General features: G+C 41.1%; 1 long non-coding RNA gene across 1 annotated transcript; it reads left to right on the forward strand.

The window, feature by feature from the left end:
- The first annotated feature begins 2,174 nt into the window (after window positions 1-2,174).
- Window positions 2,175-7,567, forward strand: LOC135496164 (uncharacterized). Its single transcript, XR_010448623.1, has 4 exons — window positions 2,175-2,282; window positions 3,598-3,627; window positions 3,907-4,134; window positions 4,707-7,567. It is a non-coding gene; the product is annotated as an uncharacterized LOC135496164 (long non-coding RNA).
- The last annotated feature ends 11,847 nt before the right edge of the window (window positions 7,568-19,414 follow it).

Raw genomic sequence — 19,414 nt, forward strand, 5'->3', positions numbered from 1 at the left:
CAAATGTCACCTGTATGCCTTGTAAGTCCATGTTGGCTAGAACCTTGGCAGCCTTGCCTTCAAGTTTCTCACGGAGGCTGGTCAATTTTTCCTCCTTGGTCCAAGCCACGGTAATAGCATTAAAATTGGCAATGTAGGCCTCAAAATCAGTTTTCGTGTCATCAAAAGCAGGAATTTTTGGGCGTCGCCTTTTAACAAACGATTCATCCTTGCCGCCAAAAGAACAATTAGAATAATTATTTACCACAGGTGGTGGGGCAGTGGTGTCCACAGCATCATAGAAGTTATCTAATACTGGCATTGTAGTAGATGGGCGAGTGGGAGTCATTGCGACTGGGTGGGGTTGAAGTGATGGCGATGCAGTTAACTCATCCTGTCGAGGTACGGCCTGAGGTAACTGTCGAAAATGCTCTTTACTCTGATGTACATCAGCAAAGGTAACATGTGATGCTGTCTGTGGAGTAGGTACCGTCGCTACGGAAACAGGGTTGTCTGCAGAGTGTGACTGAAAAACTGGTGGCAATTGTGCATAGCCGGTATACATGTTACCAGCTGCTGCGTCGCTCCGAGGTGTTGACGTTCGCTGGTAAGGTGCAGCTGCATAGGTCTCCTCCATGGGTACCTGTTCATAGGATGTCCTGTTCCCTATTGCTGCTATACTCACTGAAAGGGCCGAAAAAACATCTACCAGTTTCTTCCTTATAGTTCCCAACAGCCCTAAAGCAGGTGGAGCAATCATCCTAGGTCCATCCTCACCATTGAGATCCCGCTGTCGCTGTATCACAGGAACCACGCCAGGAAGCTGTCGATGTCGTAGTCGCATACCCTCCTGCATAGCCGGTACATCCTCCTGCACATCCTCGTACACCTCTACATCCTCGCCATCTTGATCGGCCATGGTTGTGCTATATTATCAGACCCAAGTCTGCAACACACACAGTCTAATGATAAACAAAATAAGAGCCTACCTGTGCAACTGTAACAGATGTCGGCAGGCAGACATGCAGCCCAGTCATTTACCAGTATCACAACCTTACATTCATAATACTCTTACCACCATCCACAATACACCGTACACACAACCATGATCATTCCCTGAAGAAGAAAATATAGCTGGTTGTACCGTAATATGACAATGCAAAAATATTATCGAGCTGTGTAAAAATTTAGTTCTTACTTAAGTGGTTCATTCCAATGTCACTTTCTAAACAAAAATAATAAGAATACTTTCATGAATTTCTTCAAATTTACAACGGATGCAGAAAATGTTCAAAATGACTTCAAATATTATCAATCAAACCAAACCAGTCCACAATGATGAAATATCAGTATCGATGCAGCTCCATCAGTCATTAGTTGTGCTGTAGTCGTCTCACTCGCCTCATCCCGAGAAGCACAGCTTGCCGCATGCTGAAGTTATACAGGGATAGTCCCTCCTGAGACGTGAAATGAATGGCATCACCCGACAGCCGGTCCTGTAGATTAACCAACACCGAGCGATCGTGTTTAAACGGAATGATACGACGATTGTCAGCGAGGGCTGACCGGACTGCAAAATTGAAGCGTTCCCTCCTCTGAGAAAAATCTGGTGCAACGTGAAGACCACGTCGAGATTGCCGTCTATCCACTACCAAACACAAGACCACTGCTGATACACGATACACATCGACCAATTCCTGAGCAAATTCCACTAGTTGCCTGGCCAGATATTCAGGTGAAAAATTGTGGGCGTCTACCAAATCGTTAGTACCCAGTTCAATAACAACAAGGTCCGGAGGTTTGGCCACTATAAATGTACGAATAAATGCACGCCCTTCAGAGTCGATCTTTAAACCACCACGGCCACAAATTTGAACATACTCTCGGGGAACTCCAAGATAAGGACCAAAGTTAAAAGAAGTGCCTACCCACCGAGGCAAACCATGAAAGTTAATCATATATTCCTTGTAGCGGCGAACAAACGAATGTCCTACTACGAGCACATGCATGGTAGACACAGCGTCATGTTATCGCAATCACTGTACATTACACATAGCCAGAGCATGTATGTGTATCGTATAACATACTACATAGGACGCTGCGTGAGGACATCCATTTCAAAGACAAAGTTCCAGCCACCTAGAAAATGTAGGGGCCTATAAATATCGAAATCGTTCAGGTGAAATTCATTATTATCATCATCCAGGTCGAGTTTAAGCCGAGGGTCGCCAGATGTGCGGTATTTCCCAGCTTTGGGCCTCGCAACAAAAGGGAAATCACACGTGTTTTGAGTTCACAAAACGGTACTACTTTTATTTACCAGCTCACCAAACTGGTGTCACAACGTATTGCCAGAGGGCAGCACCAACACGTGCTGTTCTGGCGTCCCAGATATGATACACCATGATACAGGTGTCAGGGTGGTGTATCATATCTGGGACGCCAGAACAGCACGTGTTGGTGCTGCCCTCTGGCAATACGTTGTGACACCAGTTTGGTGAGCTGGTAAATAAAAGTAGTACCGTTTTTACTTTTATTTACCAGCTCACCAAACTGGTGTCACAACGTATTGCCAGAGGGCAGCACCAACACGTGCTGTTCTGGCGTCCCAGATATGATACACCATGATACAGGTGTCAGGGTGGTGTATCATATCTGGGACGCCAGAACAGCACGTGTTGGTGCTGCCCTCTGGCAATACGTTGTGACACCAGTTTGGTGAGCTGGTAAATAAAAGTAGTACCGTTTTGTGAACTCAAAACACGTGTGATTTCCCTTTTGTTGCGAGGCCCAAAGCTGGGAAATCACACGTGTTTTGAGTTCACAAAACGGTACTACTTTTATTTACCAGCTCACCAAACTGGTGTCACAACGTATTGCCAGAGGGCAGCACCAACACGTGCTGTTCTGGCGTCCCAGATATGATACACCACAGATCGAAGAGGTACAGTTGAACATCCCTTAGTGGACACCTTCCTATCAAGGACAACCTCTCTATAAAGGACGAGTTTTGGTCCCAAATGGGTTGTTTCCATTCAATTTCACCTCTCTAATCAGGACAACTCTCTGTTAAGGACATCAGTTGTTAGTCCTGTGGGTGTCCTTAATATTGAGGTTCTAATGTACATTGTAAATTATTGTTGCTAAATTTGCATCGCTTCTGAGAACTTCATTACTCTACAGGCATTGCATAAAAAATATTGAGTTGAGAGAAGAGCGTCAACAAGGACATTATTAGCTCTATAAACAATATTGGGCAATTGTAATGTAAGTAGGAGGAAACCGGAGACCCGGAGGAAACCTTCATTGTTGAAGAGAGTTGCCCTCTCTAGTATCACATGAGTATACTGGGACCGATCGGTAATCGGACCCGGGACCTCAGAGGTGACAGGCGCTGATGTTACCACTGCGCCTCTCTGACAGCCCAGGCATTAAATGCTGTGATTTAATCTCTGGAATGTGCCATTTTTGCAAGACACACTTGATAGAATTCAAGGACCGTGGGAGAACTAACATTTAAAAAAATATTCTCTAAGTTGATGACCCATGAGGTGATTCAGCAGTTGCAATTGTTATCATATTACTGTGTGATTTTTAATTATTTTTGTATGTTTTCAGGAAATTCAGGCATTGGAAGTCTTATACAAGGTACTTATTTTTTTTGTTATTGGGAAGTCAAAGCGATGGTGAATCTAACAAAGCTGAGTATCTGGACGTCACAGGTATCACAATTCCATAAGATCACTTGATAAAATTAGCACAATTGATTCATGCCTTTTTTCATATGAGACACACGTAGATTACATGACTTGACAAGTCATCAAACATGTACCCTGGTGACAGCCAGCACCTTTAACGTAATGCCAGTATGCCATAGTTTTTCTGTCTGCATGGGTTATGTCCTTATTTTCCTATTTTTGTATACAGAAGGGTACACTGAGGAAGAAGCAGTGCTATTGCTTCACTGGATGAGCATAGTACAGAGGTGGATGCGGAAGATGCTGGAATGGCATTTATGCTTCAAGCCATTAGTAAGAGGAAGCACAAGGGTAAAATTCAGTATCTTGTGCAATGGTCCAATGGGGAGCCGCCATCATGGCAGTACAGTCAAGATGTGGATCCAATAGTTAAGAAGGACTTCAACACTAAAAAAAAGTGAGTAGTCTTAATTGATGATTCAGAAACTTAGCAGTGTTTTGGTTTTTTTAGAAACAATTCATATACTTAGTTCCAACTAGCAAATTTATCTGAGCCTGAAAATAGCAGGCATACCATTGGCATTGGTTACTCACATGTTACTCATATTTGGTCTTTTGGAAATAAACTTCTTTGTCTACCCAGCTTTAGATGAATGTGTGGGGATACTAGCGCTTCAAGTAATTCTTAACAAATCATATAGCTGGCCAAATCATAGTGTTGCAACTTTCATGACATGTTCTTGCAACACAATCAAAAGTGGAGTCTGCTGACATCTTGTCATCAGTTGTTGATTGATGGGTGACATCTTGATGTGATGTAATACCATTGTTATTTTACATAGTTTGTTTTTATACTGGTCTTAAAAGGAACCATAGTTGTGGTGCCCCAGAGAGGATGTTGCTGAATTCAATCCGACACTGTTTAAGTCAAATTTCATTCTTTTAGTTATGTTTTGATACGGATATTTTGATACTCCTGTAGTAATGTTTTAAGTTGTTCTACATTTTATACCTTGATCTCCATTTCAGGTTCGTCATGATTGGGACGCTTGGAGTTCTGTTGTGCTTGGGAGCCATATATAGTTGAATTTCCCTCGCTAGACAGACTTGCTTTTAAAAACTCTCAGGGATCTATTAGCCATGCTGTGTTGCCGGTCTTATCCAAAAATAATTTTACGCGGTTGGAGTTCAGAAGATAATTTCATCTACATGTATCAGTTGTTTCAAAACTATTGTGATTTTGCCATTGGTGAAATATTGTTGTTCATGTGGTAATAAGATTCTTGATTTGCATCAAAAGAAAAATGCACCACCTGGTTTGTCCTATGGATAGACAACAAATTTGAAAAAATGCGTGGATTGATTTGTACGTGCACCACTGATTCAATTCTAGTTAATTAACCTCGAAATTTGGTTAATATGATTTCCTATTTTCCTTTTTACCTGATAAACACATTTTAATTTGTCATACTTGACTATAATGAGTGCACATTTTGGCTGTTTTCTTCTGAGGCAGCAATTCTCCCGTTGATGTGGAAGGCCTGATAAGATTCTTGACAATCTCTGGAATTGATTCTCCTGGGTAAATAGTGATGGTTATATAATCAGAATTTTGTAACTTTTGAAACTTGCATAATGTTCCCCTGTTTAAATGATACCTGGGATACAAAATTTCGGTTTTGTTGGGTTCCTAATTTTGCCCCCACTGACTTTTGTATTCTTGCTGTACTTGGATGCTTGTACTTAAAATTGTGGCTTGTTGTATATAAAAGGTCAAATGTCCATTAGACTGAGTTGATTGGGTGTAGCCTCATCTGTTCATTGGATGCCATTAGAAGTACTGTTAACTCTTTCGCGTCCGCTCCCGGGCATGGCCGGGTTGCGTTCCCAACAGTTGACGGCCGCTCCCGGCCATGTCCGGGACCCTATCTTCCCCGATTCAAATGCTTGTAGAGCCTACTATGTGTACTAGGGATAAAATACGAGCACACCGTCTGCTTCGTAGATAGTATCGCCATCTATACAAATTTTGACACCTTATATTGGCGGTTTGGGAGCTGGTATTGACCTTTTAGTCGGGCATCTTACCACGTGCATGGTGTGATATTTGTTCCAGGTTTTCGATTTTGCTAGCCATAGGTAAAAGCCCTATCTACACATGTAACTGTTACTAACACGTAGTTTTAAGTCCAGAAGTCTCAGAAATACATTGATTGCCAGTTTTAGCTAGGATTTCAGTGGTTTTAGTGATGTTTTTGTGAGGCCACGTGCTGAACAGTTCAGGCCTATGCTATACAGCCTCCCTTCTTCATCAGATTATACGATTTGTACACTATATTTTTCTCTCTTGCATGTTTTATGCATTTCTCAGTGATCTCAAATGCATCCTGAGGATTGTGATTTGCCAAGGTATGGGTGTTTGAAGGCTTCAGGTACCTTTTTGTTGGAGTGGCCCAAACCCTGAAGTATAACAGGACATATATATTGTAATGTTTCTCATCATCAAAGTGCACTTGTCCCTGCAGGTATTTTGTGAGCCAAATCAAAGTGGCTTAGTTAGAAAACACTTACCGGTATTCTTTTCAGAAAAGATGGAAACTGATGAGATAGCCCAGATTTTTATGCATATGGATTCTGAAGATGATTTTGGGGGAGATAGCGACGATGAAGACGATCAGATGGATTATCAAAGTGCAAGCCCTGAACCTCTGATTCTCTGATGCAGGAGATGCTGTGAGGCTGGAGGCAAGATACTCTGAGCATTGGCCTGAAGATCTTCCTTTTCAGGATGCTACACCTGGGGTGAAGAGACGGAGGAAGTTGCGCATTTGTGCACAATGTCGAAAGGATCCAAATCCATATGTTGTGAACCACGACCTTCCACGTGTTCCCCCCAGGCCGGAGTCATCAGTCCAATGCCTTAAGTGCCAGGTAGCCCTCCACATCACCCCCTGCTTCAAGCTGTGGCATACATCTGCCTAATTAATTCAACAAACAAGCTGGTAATTGAAAAGTGTTTTTTTAGCATTTATCAGCTATGATCCGAATCATGCCCCCCACGACCCCCAAGCCCGGGGGGGGGGGGATACAACAAAAGCTTGTCTTCTATATTGTTCTTTGAATGTTTCCTCCCAAAATTTAATGTTTTCAGTGATAAATAACTAAAGGTAAACCATTTTGATTCATTTCAAAACCGTTCATAATCATTGAAAAATGTGAAAAAAATTTCGACCCTTGCACTCAGTTACTATAATATTTTGCCTACAAGGGTTTAATCTTTTGACCTGAAACACTACATGCTATTAGCTTATGTTCTTATCATCATTTCCTGAAAGTTTCAAAGCTGTATTGAGTGAAATAAACTTTCTAAACGTTTTCAAGTGAAAACAAGGAAAATTTCCCTTTTTGCACCGAATGACCCCAGATTTTAGACCCCAAGGGGTTAAAATTTTTGAAAACTTTGACTATGTTCATGTAGCTAAAGGTCTTGCCATTAGTTTGTAAAAGTGTCGCCTTCATATTCCGAGCAACAAAAGTTCTATGATTTTTTTAGCAAAAAATTTCTTTTTCTGCATTCTTCCAAAAAAGTATGCGGCCAGAGACTACGGTACACTATAAAAGTATGTGGACGCGAAAGGGTTAAGGGCCAGTTTATGCTTTGTCACGAAATAAAAATGTTAAGCTCTGTGGTCATGATTATGTCTTGAAAGACAGCTTGATGATTGGGTGTTTCTCTTCGGCCAAAACAACATTTTTGCCAAGAAGATTTGGCCGTCTCTTGTTCTGAACTCTTTAATTGTTAGTGTTAAACAAATTCTGGTGCAGACTAATTTTGTTACCCAGAGTGCATGGTATTTTACTGTGCTGCATTTTACACTTACGAAATATATCTCCCTTTCTAAGATGTGCCTCTTGTTTTTGTTTGTGTTCACAATGTTTTTTTTCCGGGAAAACCAGCCTCTAGAATAAGGCATTATCAGTGACACTGAAAGTCTACTGTCTTGCTGCTTGTGTTTCTGAGGTTCGTTAAGCCTATGTTTATTAGTCTCCGCCATCGGCTGAGACTTTTGTATTAGGGTATTATTCTCCTCAAGTTATTCTCCTCAAGAAATTATTCCAGCAAACTCTCGTCTCCAGGTGAAAGCTTCATATGTACATGAACACGGCAATGCATTGCAAAACATCGATAAAACGAGGGTGTCCATGAACTAAGAAGTCAATCTGGGTTACAGCCGCGAAAGTGATATGGGCATGCATAGCGCAATACATGTAAATTTTTAACCAATAAACCTCGCCATACCGGCACGATGACTGGTGCCCCGCGTTATGTGTATTACATATTGGCTGCACATATGGAGGAACATAATGGATAAAGACCAGGGACTAGTCTACACCATCGAAGCATTTTTCTATAATACCGGTAAATATAATATAATATTTGGAGTTTATGGGCTATGAAATAAGAAAAAACGGCAGTGAATTAAAGCGGCTGAGTTTCAAGAATGTGTTCTTCCCTTCTGGACACTTTATGTTGCCTTGATCAGTCGTATTTCGCACATAAATCATCGCTCCGCTGAAGTGAGAGTGCGATGTTTTTGTTTTGTTTTTGTCAACATGCATGGCTGTGTGCATTCACGGCTGATCATCCATGCACTGGATTTTGGTCGGAGAGCATTTTTAGTTCCTGGACGTATAGTTAGTCCACGTTATTCGGTGAAAATGTGCTGTAGGCCTACCGACGTGGATCTATAGCACTTTCCACAGTATGTGGCGAATTTAAGTCGGCCTGTGGCTCATATCTTTATTTACCTCTTGCAGTAACCATGTCATCGCCGCCATCATCATCATCATCATCAGCTTCACCCTTGAAGATAACGTACTCCACAACCACAAATTACACCACCCCTTCAAAGTAAACTTCATCACCAACTTCAGTGACATCATCCCCATCACCCTTGAAGAGATCGTTCACAAGCTCAAATCACACTACCCCTTCGAAGAAAACGTCGTCGTCGTCATCGTCACCAGCCACGCCAAGCAAACAGGAAGTTGTCGTTGGAACGCAGCATAACAACAAACGGGCCATTTCAACCAAATGGCAATAAAAACAATAAAAGCCACCCAAACATTTTCGGGATGAGTATACTGCAAACCTAATCGCAATCATAACTATTGTCAATGATATATATTGCTTGAAATACACCAGCAATCAAAAAACAAAATTAATATTATTCATTTATATTATTTATTCATTCATTCCTTCCATTCATACGAAGCGCACATTCAACTGCGGCTTCACATCCCTTCCTCAAGGGCTCATCTCAAAATGTCCTTATGAAAAAGACGACATAATTCGGTCTCCCCCTTCACCCCTCCCCGCTCTTGCAACAAAACTAAACAAATGTCCCATAATTCTTCAGAACATAAATTTATATCACTCTCAACCCCCTCCCTACCACTAAGACCACATTATTTCGTCTTTTTCCCCTCCAATCAACCGAATCGATCGTCTTATCCCAACATCCACTCTCACCCAGACAATTTCTCAATCCCCCTTCCATTCACAATGCGAACAATACCCCTACAATGACGCAGAGACTCCAGAGTCTGCTAAGACTCAACTGACAATTCTAGTTTCTATTATCATACTAACCAGTGCAGATGAACTGGCTGGGGTGCCGACGTGCGTTAGTGCATTTGAAGTGCAACTAATACATGGTCCCTGCATGCACCCGAGTTGCCTAAACATTAATGTTGCAGAAGGTTGCCATGATTGTGAAAGGTGCCAACACAGGCGGCTGTTATAAAACGCGGATTCCGCGGAAATCCTCGGAAAAATCACAAAGCCGCCAGTAAATACGCGCATGATATTTAATGATAATTATATTATATTATACAAATAACAACATAAATCATAAATCGGAGGCAAGAACTACCAGTTATCTGCACATTTCATCGGTCAGATTTTAATCCTCTGGAGCGCCATTCATGCCATTCCGATCGACTCTTCCCTCTTTTTTTCTTGGCGTTGATAAACTTTGCATGTTATCTTCGACACCACCGTGGTTCCTTCCCTAACGGAACACATTACGAGGCTGCTTTCAAGTGTGACTGATGCCCGGATTGATGTACGTTACGGTATATGCCTCCTTCAAATATAAGTCGATGACGAACTGAATTCTGGTCTACAAAAATGTTTAAGGACAATCTCCTTGCAGCTCGAACCTAACCAACCATATGCGACTGCACATCGGAGTCTATTTTAAGCAATCACAAAAACTTACTTCGCGGCCCGTCTAGAGTATAAGTTTATTTCAAACTAATATGTAAAGAGCAATCTCTAGTGAACTCACACAACTGTTTGACATGGGGAGCCCCCCCCCCCCCAAAGCCCCGTCCTTCTGACATAGCCAGTACATTGGGGGATGAGTCCCCCAAACCACCTCCCCCGTTCTCTGAAAGTGACAGGTTTTAGTCAGAACATGGGGGGAAGGCCCCCCAACCCCCCCCCCCCCCATTGGACTCTAAAAATAGAATTCCTTGGAGACGCTGAACAATAAGGCCCCATAAAGAAATAGTCCCCGCCCCGGTAGCTGTCTCATATCTGCTGGAAGAAGCAGCTATTTGTGGTGAAATAATAATTGAATGCATGTCATGACACCCAGGACCTTTTTCTCATTTCTGAAACAGTTGCATGGTTGGAATGAATTTCCAAATCAGTCCGTCAAATCTCTATCCAAATGGAACATTATGACCACTCTATATTTGTGCAGTAGTGTTAAAACTGACTTTTTGGAAGTAAAGTACGTAAATCGAGAAGAAGAGGACGTTTACTTCGTCTGCAATGAAATGTCACAACTGTCTCCGCCGACGTTGTTGTCCTGTATGTTCTAGCAGACGATTTTTAGATACATGAAGTCCCACACCCGCACTTCAGGACAGTGGCGCCGGTGTGAACAAATCTACTTGCGTGAATGGTCAATGGCTCATGACGTCATGAAATAATTGCGTCACGAGGAAGGAAACAATGGGAATCATGGTAACTGTGGTTGCGGTGCGTCGTGAAAGCAGGATCGGCAAGCGCGGCCCGTATGGAATGCGACAAACTGTACCGGAACCAGAATTGTCATGGGTCTGCACAAATTTTTTCAGATTCGATGGACATGATGGATATATGAATTTTGTTTACACTTTATACACAAACGTAACCATTACACTCACTACGTTGTGTGAGTTACAAGGTGCTTGTGATTTACGGCGCATACAGCGCACCATAATATGTAAAGAGCAATCTCTAGTGAACTCACACAACTGTTTGACATGGGGGAGGCCCCCAAACCCCTGTCCTTCTGACATATATAGCCAGTACATTGGGGGATGAGTCCCCCAAACCCCCTCCCCCGTTCTCTGACAGGTTTTAGTCGGCACATTGGGGGGAAGGCCCCCCCCTTTGGACTCTAAAAATAGAATTCCATGGAGACGCTGAACAATAAGGCCCCATAAAGAAATAGTCCCCGCCCCGGTAGCTGTCTCATGTCTGCGAACAGAAGCAGCTCTTTGTGGTGAAATAATAATTGAATGCATGTCATGACACCCAGGAGCTTTTTCTCATTTCTGAAACAGTTGCATGGTTGGAATGAATTTCCAAATCAGTCCGTCAAATCTCTATGCAATGAAAATTGAAATGTCACAACTGTCTCCACCGACGTTGTCCTGTATGTCCTAGCAGACGATTTTTAAATAAATGATGTGACTGATATACTTGTAGATTGGAATGAATTATTTCTTCAATGATATGAAAGTTGAAAACCCTGTGACATGTCTGAGTACAAAAATGCAGAGGCAAGACACACCATGCATGTCATGACACCCAGGAGCTTTTTCTCATTTCTGAAACAGTTGCATGGTTGGATGAATTTCCAAATCAGTCCGTCAAATCTCTATCCAAATGGAACTTTATGACCACTCTATATTTGTGAAGTGGTGTTAAAACTGACTTTTTTGAAGTCAAGTACGTAAATCGAGAAGAAGAGGACGTTTTCTTTGTCTAAGAATTATTCAGAACGAAATGTATAATATTTGGGTTTTTTTGTAATTGTCCGGCCCAATTGGCAATATTGCCATTTGGGATGGTGAACAGAGCTACGAGCAAATGCGACGCTTATGATTTATTTAAAGAAATAAAATGCCCGATTTAACATCCTGCAGAATCAGGGAAATCGGGCGTTTCCAGTGATATACGACACAAATGGGTTGTCCTCGTGCATTCACTTTGGAAACGCATTTTAAAATAGATGTTACGTCCTGTTAATGGGACACGTCATCATCGCGTACATTTGGGAAAAACTCCCTAACGAGACCCCAGCAGACGATTTTTAAATACATGATGTCCCACACCCGCACTTCAGTGGCGCCGGTGTGAATAAATCTACTTGCGTGAATGGTCAATGGCTCATGACGTCATGAAATAATTGCGTCACGAGGAAGGAAACAATGGGAATCATGGTAACTGTGGTTGCGGTGCGTCGTGAAAGCAGGATCGGCAAGCGCGGCCCGTATGGAATATGACAAACTGTACCGGAACCAGAATTGTCATGGGTCTGCCGAATTTTTTCAGATTCGATGGACATGATGGATATATGAATTTTGTTTACACTTTATACATACGTAACCATTACACTCACTACGTTCTGCGAGTTATAACGGGGATTCCCAAAGACCTTGTCACCAGGAGTACTTCATGCCCACAACAATGCACGCTACTAATATGAAAAACTCTCACCTGCGGTTCAGGTAGCCACCCTGTAACCAAGTTAGATTTTTCCGCGGATTTCGTTTTATAACAGCCACAACACAGGGTGTCAATTACAAGATTGACTCCATACACAAGCGCCTCATTGGTTTGGCTTATTTCATCCTGCGTTGGAAGATTGTTCTGCACATTGTCTTTCACGTCATCGAGTTCCCTATAAAATTATTTTGCAGTTCTCATGACTTTGATGTTCACATTGTTATCGACAGTTCAATAAAGTATGTTTCCCTACTATTTTGCCTTTTTAGCCTATTATTTCCTAATCTGTGTCACCTAGTTTGCTCGATGAAGTGTCAACATTGTACCAGGTAGGGAACATGCTATGGAAACAAGTCCTTCAGGCTGTTTCCTTGTGAACGAGTTGCATAATCTTCACAATTGTCTCAATGGCATGTTCCCTGCTTCAACCAAAGGGAATTTCCAGTAAACCAATAAAAAGTCATTTTCTGCATGGCACCATTCCACAAGAAAACACACACTGGATATTTAGCTGGGGCGTAAATTGGCACTGACTTGGTATCAGTGAACATCAAAAGGGGAAGTGGCAGTCGCCAGTAATGCCAGTGCCACATGGGCAACAACAACAGGATTCCTTCGAAGAGTTTTAAACCTTTCGCTACCGGTATTTACTAGGGCCATCAACTGCCCAAGACCATACAGGCACTGATGATGTTGCCAATGTTTCCATGCCAAAACAGAATTGCCATGCAGTGCTAAACTCGGTGATTGATTCTAATTAAATAAGTTCAAACATTGCACACTGACGGCAGCGCATTGCTTTCATTAGTGAATGAAGAAAAAAACAACATGATTATTTGCCAAATATTTATTCACCGGTTCTACTTTTTTAGCAACACAAATGCTCAATGAAAATCCAAAGCGTTTCTCGTCATAGGTACATAATACTTATTGAAGGAGTAGGCACTGTTGACTGTTAAAATAGAACCGAAACACTATGACACAATTTTTTTATCGAAGAGGAGCAGCTCCTGTGATGGTTTTTAAAAACTTCATCAGTTATTTCTGAATGAGATTACATGATGGAAGGGCCTAGTACCAAGGGCATAATCTGGATGGTGAAACTGTTTACCCCCTCCCACGGAAAGGGATCGACAGAAATGACCCTGAATACTCTGACAACTGCCCTGATGCAGACGCGATTTATTTTTTCACACCGAGACAAGACCACTAATGAATATTCATAGGTTGGAGGGTCGAGGCCTATCAATTAGACGAGTGCATGTTTTTAACTCTCAAGTACATATTTGGAGAGGTATTGAAAAAATATTTGTTGTGGCAAGTCTACAGATATAAAGAAATTATTTGATGAAAAAATTAATTTCGAATTTTGCTAATTGGGTAATAGGGGGCGTGTTTTGAGTTTTTTCTGCCAGTTGGCTGAAAAGAGTGGAAATATCAAAGTCTGTCTAATTTGTCGATTATGAAAAAATTTCCGTGGTCAATCACCATTTTATTTTTCACCATTTACTTGCCCGACTGTCCGGAATAACATAATCTAAATTTCAGATTCACAACACCACGCGTTCTTTGATGCGTCGCGGTCAAACATTGACAATTTAACTGCTAAAAGGCTTAAATGAAACGGCCAGGGGCCATTGTGCTCACCGTATACATCTTTTATTAGGCAGGATCATGCTTAGTTTAGAGGTGAATATGGTGAACACAATCAGGCATGAAGACTTTTTTTAGATGTGTATTGATGTCAAGTAATAAGACAGGGCAGTATATATAAGTTTATGATCCAACCAATAATTGTCTATGACATCAACAAGATCAATATCGTGTGAGTCCCTGCAATAAAAAATTCATCGAAAAAAAGTCATTAATAAGCGAGCTATTGCACGTCCTACTTTTTCAGTTTTGACCCCCTGGTGGCCAAATCAAGAATCAGATCAGGCCAAAATTCGGTGTCAGAGATTATCTGATGTAGGGGGTTACATGTACCAACTTTCAAGTTCATAGCTTTAGCAGTTAAGAAACGTGCCATAGTTACACTCGAACGGTCAATTTACGCCATTTGACCTCTGTGACCTAGAAAAGGAGGTCAAATCCAAAAATCATAGGAAATGTGATGTATCCTTGCTAGGAGTCCCTGCCATAAAATTTTATCGAAAACAATTCACTCAAATAGGCAAGATATTGCACTTCTTCCTTTTTCCGTTATGGCCCCCTGGTGGCCGAATAAAGAATCAGATCAGGCCAAAATTCGACATCAGACGTTATCTGATGTAGGGGGTTATATGCACCAAGTTTCAAGTTCATAGCTTTACTGGTTAAGAAACGTGCCATAGTTTACACTCTAACAGCCAATTTACGCCATATGACTTCTGTGACCTTGAAAAGTAGGTCAAATTGAAAACCCGTAAAATATGTGATGCATTCTTCCAAACAGTACCTACCATAAGAATTTTATCGAAAACAAGTCACTTATAAGCGAGATATCACACTTTTTAGATTTCCACTTTTGGCCCCCTGGTGGCAAAGTTAGGAATCAGATCGAACCAAAATTCAGCACCAGAGGCTATGTGATATAGGGGGTTATATGTACCAAGTTTCAAGTTCATAGCTTTAGTGGTTAAGAAACGTGCCATAGTTTACACTCTAATGGCCAATTTACGCCATATGACCTCTGTGACCTTGAAAAGTAGGTCAAATTGAAAACCCGTATAATATAAAATGTATATTTGCTATGAGTACCTACAACAAAAGTTTTATCGAAAACAAGTCACTTATAAGCGAGATATCACACTTTTTAGATTTCCACTTTTGGCCCCCTGGTGGCAAAGTTAGGAATCAGATCGAACCAAAATTCAGCACCAGAGGCTATGTGATATAGGGGGTTATATGTACCAAGTTTCAAGTTCATAGCTTTAGTGGTTAAGAAACGTGCCATAGTTTACACTCTAATGGCCAATTTACGCCATATGACCTCTGCGACCTTGAAAACAAGGTCAAATTAAAAACCCGTATAATATAAAATGTATATTTGCTATGAGTACCTACAACAAAAGTTTTATCGAAAACAAGTCACTAATAAGCGAGATATCACACTTTTTAGATATCGACATTTGGCCCCCTGGTGGCCAAACAGAGAATCAGATCGGACCGAAAATCAGTGTCAGAGGTCAGCTGACCTAGGGCATTCTGTGTACAAAGTTTCAAGTTCATAGCCCTAGCAGTTAAGAAACGTGCCACTGTTAGGATACGACGACGACGACGACGACGACGGACACAGCGCTATCGTATAGACTCCCCTTACGGTGAGCCAAAAATCAATTGTGGTCTTGTCTCCACCAGCCGACGCCATTTTGTTTCCCATATTTGGCACACGCGTCATAATTTATTCATACGAATGAGGTTATGGGAATCCCCATTTCGTCTCGCATGTCTCGGTGAGTGCAGCGCTGAGAGGCAACAGGCGAACGAGGTTGACAGAGATAATCAACACTAGGTACCTTGTCTCCAGGTACTTTAGGCTGAGTTCACACTGGATGACCAACCTGGAGCTGTTCTTTTGTTCTAGGGCGCGATTTTTACTTGACTCGGCAGTTTTGTCAGTTTCTTGTTTTTAGCCACTGGAAGGCATCGCTTGCTAATTTTTGCACACGCACGCACACTCCATACAATTATCATTACCATGGTTAACGACCTATAGTGATTACTATTTTCGTAAGATGCAGAGTAAATCAAATGGATTTTGTGATCGGAGACCCGCTCGCGAAAGTTCATTCGACGAGGTGCAAAAGCCCCGTAAAATACCTGGGAACAAGGTGCTTAATGAAGATAAGGAAAGTAACCTTGCCACCCGCTGCATCAAGCAAAGTTATGTCGATCTATGTAAAATCCTACATGCAATGACGCTGCGGCATAAATTATGCCAAATATGGGAAACAAAATGGCGTCACCTGGTGTGAAAAAATAAATCGCGATGCAGACAGAATCAAACTGTACTAGACAAAAAGACTTTTCAACTGATGGCTAACTATTTATACCATATCAAACCAAACTTTACATCAATCAGTAACATTCTGTTCATCACAATATTCCAATTCCATACTTTCTCACATACACATCATGACAGTTGACATTCAAAAATTTTAATCCTATAAACGAGTGACACAGTGAAGGATAAATTTAATACATTTGGCCAAGAAGTTGATAGAACCACCACACCAAGGTATGATTATCCTGATATTATCCAAACCAGCACCATAAGATTGTTGCACGGAAGATGAGCCTAAATTTAATGACAACAGGAGATAATGGAAGAAATTTATGTACTCGGATTTCACAAAAGGTAGACAATAGTGAAATGAACAACCAGTCTGTCTTAACTTGTCAATCTCAGAGTGACATGCGCCTTGTTTTGCTGCGACGGGTCGCATTTTAGGGCTAGGATCAGCAGTGTATAGAGGAGAAGGCCTAGTGAGTCCGTATGGGAGATATATATAGAGAAATACAGCACATCTTACTGCTACCCAAAGTATAGTTGTTGACTTGTTCATCAGTAGGCAGTGGACATAAAAGACACTGCCACATCAGGATGTTTTCTCAATTGAAAATGATGCACATTTCAAAATGTGTTTTGAAGGCGCTTTTCAAAGAATGACTACAATTGATGCTGTACACCACTGGAATGGCCCTGACCTCCTCGTTCTACACAAACTCATCTCATTTATTTAATAATACAAGTCAGTAATTAGCGCAGGATTGGCTGCAAGCACTTGAAGCCACCCTAAACTAAAATTTTCAAACCAGATCCAGAAATCTCAAAAAACTGTGATTTAAATTTTTTTTTAAATTTCTCTACAGGTGAAAAGAAAAAAAGGTTTTCACGCATGGCACCATAGCTAATGCGTGAGAAAAATGCAATAGGAAATGAAGTTTAGTCAGCCCATTTTTTCGTTTAATTTTTAAAACAGAAAAAACACACAAAACTGGACAGTGCAATAGCTGATCACCCGGCTGACTCACACATCAATCAAGTGAACGCCTACGCTGTCATCATTACGATAATGACTTCATTCTTACGCCAATCTATTGAACAGCACACCCTGTTTCAGAAAACCAGCACGTCATGTCCCAACTTGTACAGGTGCCAGTTCAGTGCTAGATATAATAGGCAGCTGTTTTAGGAACTACGGTTAAGGGTTGCAAGGGAGATGAACCCATGGAAACTCTTTAAAGGCACCTAGATGCAAGTTCAGCTATGAGAAATTCACACCAGTGGCAACAGTATGACGATATTTGCATTTTTTTCTAAATACCATCAGATGACCAGTAAAACATAACATGAATACAAATAACTTACACACAGACAAATTACATCATTCACCAAAATGAAATGTCTGAAAGGTGGAAAAAGTATTACATGAAATGTTACAGACAGGATGGAAAAATCTTCTTTGAGGTGCGACACCAAAACCATTTAATACCAATACCATCACGCCATCAGCGGGATATCACATCTATGGATGGAAGGGACAGGAAAGTCCAAACGTGGGCCAAATTCACATCTGCTGATTGCAGGCGTTTAACCCTGATGGAGGGAGGCATCTAAAAAAGGGCAAACTACACCTTGCCTGAGAGTATAGTCATGAACTGTATAGCAGATTCAAACGAAATGTTCTGGGGATCCAATCGAGATGGTGACAGTACATGTATGTTGATGACTCCGATGAAGAGAATTTAAATCGAAAATCAACAAATTGTCCGCAAAATGGATAGACATCCCAGGAGAAACGTGGTGCAAACCAGTGCAAAGTGAAAAACATATTAGGGACGTTCTGACATTAGAGAAGTTTAGCTAAATACTATATCACATTAGCACTGGGTTAAAATCTATTCACACAAAACAGCTCAATGCATTGGCATCCACACAGTAGTTTGACATGGAAGTAATTACAAATGTTCATTGTGTTGTCTCTCGAGTGTTTGGTAGATCCGACTCATGATGAATGAAGAGAATAGCATCCAAGAGCTTTGAGGTTTCAAACTCTTTCCAGGAATGCGACCAGCTGACAAGATCCATTTTATGGACATACCTGCATGCTGAGCATGGATATGCAAACTTCTTGCCAGCAGACCCAAAGGACATTATAAAATGTCATTTTCCATTCTGTCTTTGAATTTATTCAGAAAGGTCTGTTTTTCAATTTCACCACAAAATCGTTTTCGTAGGTGCAGAGTGAAACAAATGATCTGTTTTCCTATCCCCTGGCCTATGAGGCGCCATGTGGGAATTAAATTATTTGACGAAATTATTTGAAATAAGCAAATTATATCGAAATAAATGAGTGAACGAAGTCAAGATTATTTCCAAACCATAAATTTGCTTATTCCAATTGTATTCAAACCATTTACTGTTCCTATCGATATTATTTCAAACAATGAATTTGCTCTCTTTTGATTATATTCATCCAATAAAACAACGTAACTTTATTGTTTTCAAACAAGAGGCCCAAGGGCCTGGCGCTCAGCTGGATGACCTAATAACATAAGTAGTAAATATCGGCTTTATACTACTGTTTGAAGGTCAAGAGAACACGTTATACCACTAAAATTTCCAATGCAGAGCTGCCAGCTGGATGAAATATGATTGAACTAATCAGCCATGGTATGTAAATATTACAGGAGGCAACGGAAGATATCCCTAGTTCAGTATGTTGTATCGGTAGCTTTACAGAAAAGAAGTGTCAGAGAGGATGAGACTTCTCCATGGACAACTGTAGTATGTCCAGGCTGGGTTGTACAGCACAAGGATACAAAATGCTGTCTGTAATTGAGAGGTATCCTGATTTAACAGAGGTCAAAATAAATAGAAATTACCAGTTTGGGACTAACACCACTGTCTTTTTTTTTTAATGAGGTAGGGATTACAGGAGTCAACAAAATTAATTTCATT

The sequence above is a fragment of the Lineus longissimus genome, chromosome 11, assembly GCF_910592395.1.
Source record: "Lineus longissimus chromosome 11, tnLinLong1.2, whole genome shotgun sequence".
Classification (NCBI taxonomy): Eukaryota; Metazoa; Nemertea; class Pilidiophora; order Heteronemertea; family Lineidae; genus Lineus; species Lineus longissimus.